The sequence below is a fragment of the Macaca thibetana genome, chromosome 8 (genome assembly GCF_024542745.1).
Source record: "Macaca thibetana thibetana isolate TM-01 chromosome 8, ASM2454274v1, whole genome shotgun sequence".
Taxonomy (NCBI): domain Eukaryota; kingdom Metazoa; phylum Chordata; class Mammalia; order Primates; family Cercopithecidae; genus Macaca; species Macaca thibetana.
In genome coordinates this window covers 34512453-34524526 of record NC_065585.1, presented here as the reverse complement: position 1 = coordinate 34524526, position 12074 = coordinate 34512453, and positions in this window count along the sequence as shown.

Sequence of the window (12074 nt, the reverse complement as noted above, 5' to 3'; positions counted from 1 at the left end):
AACTCTACTGGAAAATCAAAAAATGCATGTGACTGGATTGTTGCTATATTAGCTTTATTAGGGTGGTCTGTAACCAAACCTATAATATCTCCAAGGCATGCTCATTTATACATAATTGCATTAGTAATTGTTTTAATAACTTAAAGTAAATTAGTAAAATTAATTTGCTTAAATATAATGTATTTGGTTATTTAAATACCAGGATAAAATGGAATTATAGAGAATCCAAGTAGAAGAAATAAATTACTAAATAAAATTAATTAGATAATCTCCTGCTCCAACCAATATTAAGATGAAAAAATAAAAATTCCAAATTCATATGATATTTATCAAACTTGAATAACAGCAAAGAATATAAGTTTCTAACTGCATCATTTATAGATGGCATTAAAATTATAAGCAAAATACTACCATGTAAAATTAAAAAGTAGATAGAAGAATACTGATAGTTAAGTGTATTTCAATCCAAAATCTTAAGTATGGTTTTGCTTGTGGAAATTCCGTTTGTATAATCCACAAAATATTCAAAAAAAGGCACGTGACAAAATTCAACTACTTTTTTTAATCTTAAAAGAGCAAATTATGAAAATTTTTTTAATCTTAAAAGACAAATTATGAAAAATAGTTAGTGGTCCAGAGCGGTGACTCACACCTGTAATCACAGCACTTTGGGAGGTGTAGGTCGGCAGATCGCCTGAGGTCAGGAGTTCACGACCAGCCTGGCTAACATGGTGAAACTCCATTTCTACTAAAAATACAAAAAGTTAGTCGAGCATGGTGGCACGGCTGTAATCCCAGCTACTCGGGAAGCTGAGCAGGAGAATCACATGAACCCAGGAGGCGGAGGTTGCAGTGGGCCAAGCTCGCGCCATTGAACTCCAGCTTGGACAACAGGGGCAAAACTCCATCACAAAAAAAGAAAAAAGAAAAAGTTAGTGAAGTGACTCTTTCTGATAGTAAATATATCATAACAGTCAACTAAATACTATGGCACATTATAGTAATGATGCAGAAATAGACTGATAAATTGCAAACAGCAGTCTGAAAATCTAAGAAAACATGCATTTAATGTAAGATATTAATGAAATTTCATAAGATTTGTTTTAAAGGCATATTATTTTAAATCAGTCTTTTAGGCGATCGATTCCCATCATACATATACTACTATTACTAATTCTGAGCATATCAGGAAAGTTCAAAGCTGGATTACTATTTCACTCTCCTTGCTTCTGCACTCAATTTTCTATAGCCTACTCTTAATAGAGAAGCTTGTGTGGCAATTTAATAATACATGTGTTATCAAGTGAAACCTTTTTCAAATCCTTTCCCTGTCTTTCTATTCTTACTCAGTATAAAAGCCAAGTCTGAAAACACTGTTGTTTTTCTCCACCTCTGACCTCTTTCCTACCAGTCTTTCCCTTTGCTTCCTTCCATCTACTTTCACTGGTCTTGCCATCCCACAAACATGCCTGGTATGCTTCTGTCTCATGGATTTTGCTTTTTCTTTTCTGCAATTGTCTCCCTTCAGAGAGTTCCATGGCTTATTCCCTCCTCCTTCAGGTATCTGCATGACGCTGCCTTCTCAGATAAGCTTCCCCCTTTCACTATAACTAGAATGTCAGCTCCAAGAGGGAGCTTTTTTAAAAAATTTAATTGTATTCATTGCTATATCCTCAGTGTTTCCAAAGCCTAGCACAGAAGAGGTTCTCATGAAAGAATCTGTTAGTGCATGTATGGATAAATGACTGAATGAATTAATAAAATTGTGTTTGATTCCTTCAGCTTTACGTATTGATTCCTTCGACTCCTTTATCTTTGAAACCAAAATAGCTCAACGTATATAAACTAAATAATAATAATAAGAAGAAGGCTGGGTGCAGTGGCTCTTGCCTGTAACCCCAGCACTTTAGAAGGCTGAGGCAGGTGGATCACATGAGGTCAGGAGTTCAAGAACAGCTTGGCTAATATGATGAAACCCCGTCTCTACAAAAAGTACAAAAATTAGCTGGACATGGTGTCACATGCCTGTAATTCCAGCTATTTGGGAGGTTAAGGCAGGAGAATCCCTTGAACTTGGGCAGCAGAGGTTGCAGTGAGTAGAGATCGCGCCACTGCACTCCAGCCTGGACGACAGAGTGAACTTTTAATTTTATTATTATTATAATGTAATTTCAAACTGACATTTTAAAGTGAATAAAGCTGATTAGTCACTATTCTGGGGGGGCGGTTCAAGTTTATTTGTAAAAGCCTAACCCTGACATAATTCAATATTGTGACTTAATGGAAAGGATTACAATGAGTATAAATCAATTGTGGCTGAGAAATTACTAAAAAGATAATAAAGGTTAATCAAGTTATCATCCCTCAACACTCTGCTCCCAGTAATATTTTCTCTCAAAAGGATAATCTTCCATCCCCAAGAAGGCTAGTAGTATGTCTTGGTTCAGGATTTCTTTCCCCAGAGTAGAAATTGCACAAGAAAATCAACCCTGGATTTTCACAGTTGATGTTTTCTCTAGTTTTAACTAAATGAGTAAAGCTAGACATTTTTCCAAACCTTTTCATCCTTGTGTGGGGTGCTGAGAATGTGTTTCTCCTTGCCTATGACAGTGGTCCTCTTTCCTATTGCTTGGGGACATCACCAATCGTGTTTTTAATTTAATTCTAGATAATTTCTGTCTCAAGATTTAGAAAAGTATTTCGACCCCAGCCATGGGTGACTATCACCTTCCTCACTTGCCAGCTGTGACTCACTGCTGATTATTCTATTTCTTTCTTACTCCCTAATGAGTTAAAAACAGGTGTTTTCAATGCCTAAATGGCTAAATATACTGCCCTTTATTCAATCTACTTCTACATTGTTTTCTGTCTGGGTCAGTCTGAATTGATTACAGTTGATGACATTAGTATTTAACCTATGATCTTCTAAGGATGGTAATTTATTTCTGGGAAGTACCTTCCTGCCCTGCTCCATTGTTTTCCAACCTTGATACGCCAATAGACACCCACACCTCCCTTGGTAAGCTAGAGAATAAAGTGTGTACTATAATCTTCAATTATTTGGTAAAAATTGTTCCTCATTTTGCAATTCTTGGCACTTCACTCCAGCAGAGTGACCATTCTGTTCTGTGTTACCCCAAGATTTCTGTAAATTGAGCTAAGATTAATTGCATACTGAGCAAGGCTCTTCAAAATTTCACCCTTGTTGTACACTGCAAAACAGAAATGGACAGTTATCTCAGATCTTTCTCGTGTAAAAGAAATGAGGTTAACAGCCAGTAGCAAAATCCTGTTTGAGGAATAGCAACTGCTGAGTCCATTGTTTTATCTGCTCAGGGAAAGCGTCTCCAACAAGCTTAGCATGCTGATAACGAGCCACTTCTCCTTTCTCAATTTCTGTACTTCAGCTTGCTGAAATACTTCCCTATAGCAGAAGGCTCTTGAACTTCCCTTCCTGAAACAAAGTAATTAGACAGCCATACACAGGATATTGGCATAAATTTAGTTGGTGTATTTGCCCACCCACCTGCACAATCCTAGGTGGGAAGAATTTTCACTTAATACATGCACGAATTAATCACAACATTTTCTGGCTTTTATGTTCCAATGACAGAAAGTCTATACACAGAAAAATCAGTGGTTTGTCTTCTAGATAAGCTGCCTGAGTGGTCAAGATATTCAGACAGAGGCACAGGGGACAAATCTTACATGAAATTGATTCCTCTGCCAATTGGAAAACAAAAGAGAAAATAAAAGTACTTTTTTTTTCCTGGAAATAGAACATTTACAAAAATCTGTAGCAAACATAATTCATGGTGATCGCTTAGAATAAAAAACACGTTACATTTAAGAACATCAAAATCAGCAGTTCTATTCAACATCATTCTGGAGTTTATAGTCAGTGCAGTAAAGAGATTTTTGAAAGTTGTTGTAAAGGCAGAGTTTATTACAACATCCACAAGGGAAAAAAAAATTAGTTTCACCAAAGAAGGGCAAAATCTTTAGGGAGAATATTAAAAGTGTATTTAAAAATATGTAAAAATAGTGAAATAAATAAGAGATATAAGATGTTATAAATGGGAATATTTAAGATCATAATTATGACAACTATCACAAGATTAATTTATTATTTAATCTCAAGAGATTTTTAAATAAAACTTGAAAATATGATTTTTTTTTTTTTGAGACAAAGTCTCACTCTTGTCCCCCAGGCTGGAGTGCAATGGCATGATCTCGACTCACTGCAACCTCCGCCTCCCAGGTTCAATGGATTCTACCGCCTCAGCCTCCCGAGTAGCTGGGATTAGAGGTGTCTGTCACCACACCCGGTTAATTTTTGTATTTTTAGTAGAGACAGGTTTCACCATGTTGGCCAGGCTTGTCTTGAACGTATATGGAAGGAGAAGTTTTCAAGGAAATATGGCTTGCGTTTAAAGAGTTAAAGAAAAAGATATTAAAAAAAAGGAAGTGGAGAAGGAATTATGAAATATAAGATGGAAGAAACAAGAGCAAGAAACCACTCATGAATTTCAGAACTTATAAAAAAGTTGTATTTAATAAAAATAACATATTGTGTCAGAATGAACAAATACATGAGCGAGGTAATATGAACAGCTTTTATGTGACAAAAGTGGTAATATGAATTTGTGTAGAAATAAGCTATTTTAAATGGCAATAAAAATATTGGTATTCATATGTAAAATGTTATATATTCCTACTTTTTGCTTTATATACACACAAATTTTCACTGAGCAAAGTAACAACTTTAAAAGACCATGGTGTTTTATAAGAACAAAAAAAGTATCTTCGGAGTAAAGAATGCTTATTCAAAAAGATATAAATAATATAAACCATAACATTTTAAAAAGCATAAAAAGAAGAAATGAATTTTTTTCCACATTAAAATTAAAAACCACAATAAACAAGGTAGAAATATAGGAAGAGGGGAATGTTTTAACCCAGCTTAATCAAACAACTCTTCTAAACCAAGAAAACAAACAGAAAAACAATCCACTAGAAATAGGGAAAAGATATGAAATGTAATTCACAGACAAAAATATCGAATGGCCAATAGCTCACAAAGTGTTGCTCAGCTTTAGTAATAATTGTAAAAATGTAAATTAAAACAAGCATTTGATATACTTACATTAATCTAACTTAAAAATTAAAGGAAGGAAAAACACGAATGTTTTTGTTGTCTCATATTATGATAAATATAAAAAAAAGAGCGTGGTCTAAAGCAAATATGGCAAATGCCTCTTTAATTTTGATGCTGAATACACACACACGTACACACATATTTTGATGTATCTTTCTAACTGATAGAGCCTGAAGGACATATTAAGATCATTTTATTTTTTTGCATCAGTGAGACATGATATAAAATATATATTCTTCAAGTTCCTTTTCTCAAAATTACTGGTTCTCTAATAGTCAATTGAAAGACTTTGAACACAAACTTTTGTGTGTTGATTCATGTTAATGATTCTTTCTGGACTTGATACTAAAGGACATATGTATTTTCTCTGATTAATATTAAACTCCTTACATGGTTACTGCAAAGTACAGTCAGCTCTCCCTATCTGTGGGTTCTGCATCTATGTATTCAGCCAACTATGGATTGAAAATATTTAGGAAAAAAAAAATTTACCAAGTTCCAAAAAGTGAAACTTGAATTTGTTGCACACCATGTACTGAGTTTATGTGAATAGAATGATGTGTAGGCATTGCATTAGGTATTATAAGTATATGGGAGAATGTGCATAGGTTATATGCAAATACTATGCCATTTTATATCAGGGACTTGAGCATCACAGGATTTTGATTTCCTGAGGTTCTGAAACCAATTCCCATAAATGCCAAGGGAGGACTGTACTATGAAATCCGGAGATTACGTTGTTAATTAGCAGCTCATTAACATTCATGTGCTTATTCAAGTCCTTGATCAGGTCAGTGCTTACTTCTTTAATTGCTTCGGAAAAGATTAGTGATCTTTCACTGTGATCTCATTTATCTATCTGAACAAAGCACTTCGTTTATAGAGAGATACAATCTCTTTCAAAAGCAAAAATTGCTCCAGAGAAATTTAATCAGGAAAAGAAAAAAAAAAAAAAAAAACCTTCGTTCAAGACCATTGTAGTAGGCAAGAGGCAAGAACTCAGTCTGAAATTAACTCGTCTGAAACAAAGGACTGAAGTTTTAAGAGCTGGAGTGGGAGATGGGGGTCTTGGGGCCACCTGTGTTTGCTAATTGACTTTACCCAAGGGAAAAGTAAATTTTCTCCTGTCTTCATGACAAGTAGTTTTACAGCTTGGAGAAAGGCGCCCACCTAAGTTAGGCTCCTATTTGCCTGCAGAAACTGGGCTACCTTCCTTGATAACAACATCTCAAAGGCATGGCTCCCAGGTCCTTGAGAAAGACAATTCTGGCTTGTAAAACTGGCCAGTAGTTTTTGAAAAGTTTTATATCTCAAAATGACAGAGAAACAATTTACACTTACAAGTATTTTAATGTAAATGATTGAAGGTCTTCTTCAGAAGCAGAGAGAAGCTTTGTCTAAAGTTTAGTCATGCTGAGAGAAGTGCCTCTGCCGTCTTGGTCCTTTTCCTTCCATTGCATGGGATTTGTGCAGTCGTCCTATGAAAGCTTCATGCATTTCAAACACCACTGTACACTGATGTTTTGATTTGGACGTTTCATAAGTATATCAGCCTTACAATGTCCAAAATCAAATTTCCTTCAAAGGGCCAGAAACTTTTATCTGCACACCCTGTTCCTCGCCCCACAACACACACCTGATAGATGTATTCTTGGTATCTAATAAAGTTTTAACACCAGGTAAGTACTCGTGATTACTTGTTAAATACAACAATTAAGGGGGTGGGGAGGGCAGATCTTTTAGGTACAACCTTAGGAGAGAAAGGAATTATCTGCTTATGCCTGCATTTATCCTCTGTCTTCTATCCTTCAATAGACATGGACACACAGATCACGAAGAGACATGAAATCTAGATTTTAGTCTCTGTTTGGAGTTGACAATATTTGTCTTAAAATTTTAGAAAGATATAATGTGTTTAAATAAGCACTGATACTCTCTAAATGTTTCCCAAGCCTGCCTCACTAATCCTTAATTGACTTTTCATAAGTTACTTTTATACAAAATTATCACATAGCCACAATATGGATAGGTTACTATTCTTAAACCAGACAGGTTCAACACCTCTGTCTTCAGAATTCTGCAGACTAAGGGAAAGGAAAACAAACTGTTAAACCTTAAGAAATGTAAAAAGATCATTTTATACCAATTCCTCAGGGCAGGAATTGCTTCTATTTCTACATTTACATAACTAAGGAATTTTTATTTATTTATTTTTTCCACTAGTAAAGAGAATATTCCCAAAATGACCTGGTAACTCCATCTGTAGGCAGAAAAGAGGTTGACACCATTGCTTCTAAAGTCCAAAAGCAACAAAGACTCAATGACATTTAAAAATTCTCAGTGTCCTGTACTTATTCCAATATCTAAAATCTTACCTTGTAAAATAATCCTTCAGTCTTCATGTTTGTCTTTTCCCTTGACCCTTCGGGAATAAATTCGTTAGTTCATCTGCAATCTGTTTATACTATGTCTGTTTCTCTCATCATCAGTGATGATCTTGACATCACACCTAGATGTGATCGTTTTGATGAGAATAATATATAGCTGGATGTTGAAACATCCAAAGCAATTGTAGTGGACATCAGTTATTCTTATCAGTCAAGCATACATTTCAAATACATTTGGCAAAGTAGGATCTCTTTTTCTTTGGGGAACTAATTCTCCTCACACTATGGTCCAGGTACAATTATTAACTGTCAGGCTAATAACACCTCCACCTCCCACTCTTGAAACTAGAGATGTGTGTTTCTATCTTGTTAGAATAACACATTCACAGAAGCCAGTAGGAGGCAAGCCAGTTTGTAAGCAGCATGGTGTCTCAATGAGACTCTCTCCGTGAGTTCCTGATTGAGATCCTTCCTGTTCCTCTTCTTCCTAGTGCCTGGTTTATGTTTTTCTTAGATTTTGCAAGTTTCTAACTATGATATAGTGAACTGTTGACTCTAATTCTTTACCTCTTCCTTCATCTACATGCATGCCATAGATTCATGTTGGACAGAATGTACGTCCCTTTGTCTCAACCATGATCTGAGACACAGGAATTGCTTTGATCAAATGAGAATTCTTCTAAGCTGTGAACTTAGGAAGCATTTTTCCAGTGATTTCCCCTTGTCATTTGGCACTTTTGCTATTAGAATAATAAACTTAGTGTTTTTTTTGTTTTTTTTTTTTTTGAGCTGAAGTCTCACTCTGTTGCCCAGGCTGGGCTGCAGTAGTGGGATCATGGCTCACTGCAGCCTAGTGCTCCTGAGATCAAGTGATCCGCCTCAGCCTCCCTGGTTATGTTTAATTTTTTTTTTTAATTTTACTTTTGAAATGTTCCTTCCTGCACAATGAAACATATAGATAATATATTCAAAAAGAAAATTCACCAATTTCATCCTCTATGAAATAAATAACTATTAAAAATAGTTACTTCATTTAAAATAATGATCTCCAATCTCATCCAAGTCACTGTGAATGCCGTTAATTCATTCCTTTTTATATGTTCTCACTGACATGTGGGAGCTAAGCACTGAGGACGCAAAGGCATTAAGAATGATGTAATGGGTTCTAGGGACTTGCGGGGAGGGATGGGAGTGGGGCAAGGGATAAAAGACCACAAATAGCGTGGATTTCAGTGTATACTTCTCGGTTGATGGGTGCACTGAAATCTCACAAATTATCACTAAATAAATTAGGAATGTAACCAAACAACACCTGTACCCCAATAACCTATGGAAAAATAAAAAAGAAAGATACCTATACTGATCACTGCCGGAAATATCAAAAATTCTGATATTGTACCTGTTGATATGTATTTGATTTAGTACTTAAAAAAATAGAAAAGTAAACAATAAAACTACTTTTTTTTTCCTCTTGATTTACTGTCTTGGTGAATGACTCACTATCTTTGTAATGTGCAAGTCAGAAACATGGGTTTAAATTTGTCTCCTCCTTCTTCATCACCCCTTACTTTCAAACATTCATCAAGCCCCCTACATATGTATATATGTTCACACACACACACACACACATTTTTCAGGTTTATACTATATCTCTCCTTCCCACTTGCCACTTTCGTAGAAGGCAGTTCTTCTATCTACCATGAATCAAGACCAGAGTCCTTTAATTTGTCTGCCTATCTACTGTCTTACTCTCTTCTATTTACCATCTACTATCCTACGTCTACAAGCAGCAGTACCACTATTTTCCTCTCCATTATCATCTCTTGGCTACACCATCCATTGTGTACATTAAACCCCAGAAATGCTGAATTTGCCTCAGTTTCTCAATACACTGGACTCTCTATTTTGTCTTGAGGACTTGTGATAGCAATTCTCTCCTATGCAAATATTTCTCAGACCTACCTCATTCCCCTATTTTACTTCACTGCTGCCTAGATGTCAACTTTTAGGCTAGATGTCACTTCTAGTTAGTATTCATGGTTCCACAGGAGCCTCTCAAATGCTCACCTATTACTTTTCCCTTTTCCAGTGTGGCCAAATTGTAATTTTCTTTTGGAAGTGCCCGTTCAAACCTTTTGTTCATTTTTTTATTTCACATTGTCTATTTTACATGGATGTATAGGAGTGTTTAAAAATATATTCCAAATGTGAGCTGTTTATTAATTATGTGTGATAAAAAATATTTCCCCCCACTCTGTGATTCATTTTTGTTCCCCTTAGTAGTATTTTTTGATGAACATAAGATGCACATTTTAATGTAGTCCAATTTATCATTTTCCATTGTTAGTTCACCTTGTTTCCAGTTTAAGAAACATGTCTTTGTCTTAACATGATGATGAAATTTCTGCATGTGCCTCTCGATATATCACTTTTTTTTGTTGTTAGAGAAAAACCTAAATTTATCCCCCCATCATGATGATCCTACCAAAAGCATTTTATGATGCCAACTTTGTAATCATTAAATTCTTCCTGGATAGTGATTCTCCAACTTTGGTGTAGATCAGAGTCACCTGGAGTGTTCGTTAAAGAATAGATTGCAGGTCTCCACCCTCAGAGTTTCTGATTTGTTAGATCCAGAGTACAGCCCGCTAGTTTATATTACTAAGTCTGCACACAATGCTGATGTTGCTTATTTGGGGTCGCTACTTTGAAGACCACTGCTTTATAGGAAATGCATCACCAAATTTCAAGCTCACATCTGTGAAGTTTTCTTCTCTCTTATACCTTGATCCTTCAATTCTTTCCTGCCATTTTAACTTTCTTAAATTTCCAAACAGGAATGTGTGTGTGTGTGTGTGTGTGTGTGTGTGTGTGTGTGTGTATTAAAGAGAGAGATACATTGTCCAAAGATCCTAGTTCTTAATAAGGGGGACTGTTTGCTTCAGAAGAATCTAGACTACCATCGTCAGCATGAAGCTTTAGTTTTAATATGTAATAATAAAGGTATCAAAATTAGGTAATTAGATAAATAAATTAATCGGCATACGGCACACTAGTTAATATCTTTCGGATTTTTGTGAGAGGAGAGCCTATCCTTCCTCATGTCTCTCTAACATGGATGCTGTAAACTTAATTACCACTTAATGAGTCAGCTATGGCACATAATTTTGAATCAGCTCTGTCCCTTATTCATTGTGATTAAGACAGTTCTATTCCGAGAAATACCAATTTACCATCAATATTTTCTTTTTACTTTTCATCATTTTAACTTAGAAATTTATTTCTCAGAGACTATATTCTGCAAGTTCCCCTGGGTGATCACACAGCTGAATCTCTGATGTTTTCCTCATGGCCTTTCCCTGATTGCTTTTCACATTTAGAAATTAGTCTATGTCCCGTAGATTACTCTCTTTGGTCTTCATTTGAATTTTGACTTCATTTGAATTCTGGACAAGGGTATGTATCTACTTCCTATTTTTTTTTGTTGTTGTTGTTTTGGGTTAAATCTCTTTTTTGAGTACATTTGTGAATATCAAATCCAAGTCCCTTCTACTTTTAGATAACTTGCCTAATTGCTTGACTCATCTTTGCCTTCAATCAAGCTGAGCACTTCCCTAGACTTCACAGAGTGACAGTACAAGAATATTTATTATCATAAAGAATCTACCTTAATTCCAGATATGCACTTTTTGAGTCTTGAAGCCTGTAATTAAGACTCAAAAAATCTACGCTTTTTTGTTTTTAAAATTCCAAAATCTTTCTATGAAGTAATTAGTACTTAAAGAAGCTTGAGTGTCCCTGTTGTGAATATTGTTGAAAGTGTAAAATCTGTATCATCTTAATTGGAATGGGATTTTATCAGTACTTTTCCACACAATTGCATACCCCCCCGCTTTTTTTTTTTTAATGAGGACAACAGTCCTATGACTTATGTTTATCGAGAATACTTTTAGTTTCTCATTATATTAGTTGCAAAGTATAAAAAAAGTCTTAGAAAATAAACTTTATCAAATTCAAATTGTTTATATACCATTAAGCAGTATTTTTCTAAATAGACTGCTTCTAAAATTTAAAAAATATATATTATTAATGATGACTACATAGGATTTTTTATAGTATGGAAGATTGCTAGTCTTAGAAATGCGCAATTTATAAACTAAGACATAATCAAGCAATCAATGTAATCAAGTTCTCTGATATTAAATATTCAATGTATATCTTTTTCAATCATCTATTCTAAAAGGTAATTTTTAAGTTTCTAGTTTAGGAAGCCATTGTGCTAGGTGCTGTGGGGAATCAAAAGATGAACAAGAAGCTTTCTTTCCTTCTAGAAGTTTAAAGTCTAGTAAACAAGGCCACATAGAAAAAAAAAAAGTAAATTTTTATCACAGACCTAACACACACTACAATTCAAATAAATATCAAAACTTCTGAACCTTAAACAATACCTTTTAAGATCAGAGGCATTAGAAAGATAAGATGTATAATTTTGAATTATTAAAAAAGAGGGTTGATTATTACTGGTACAA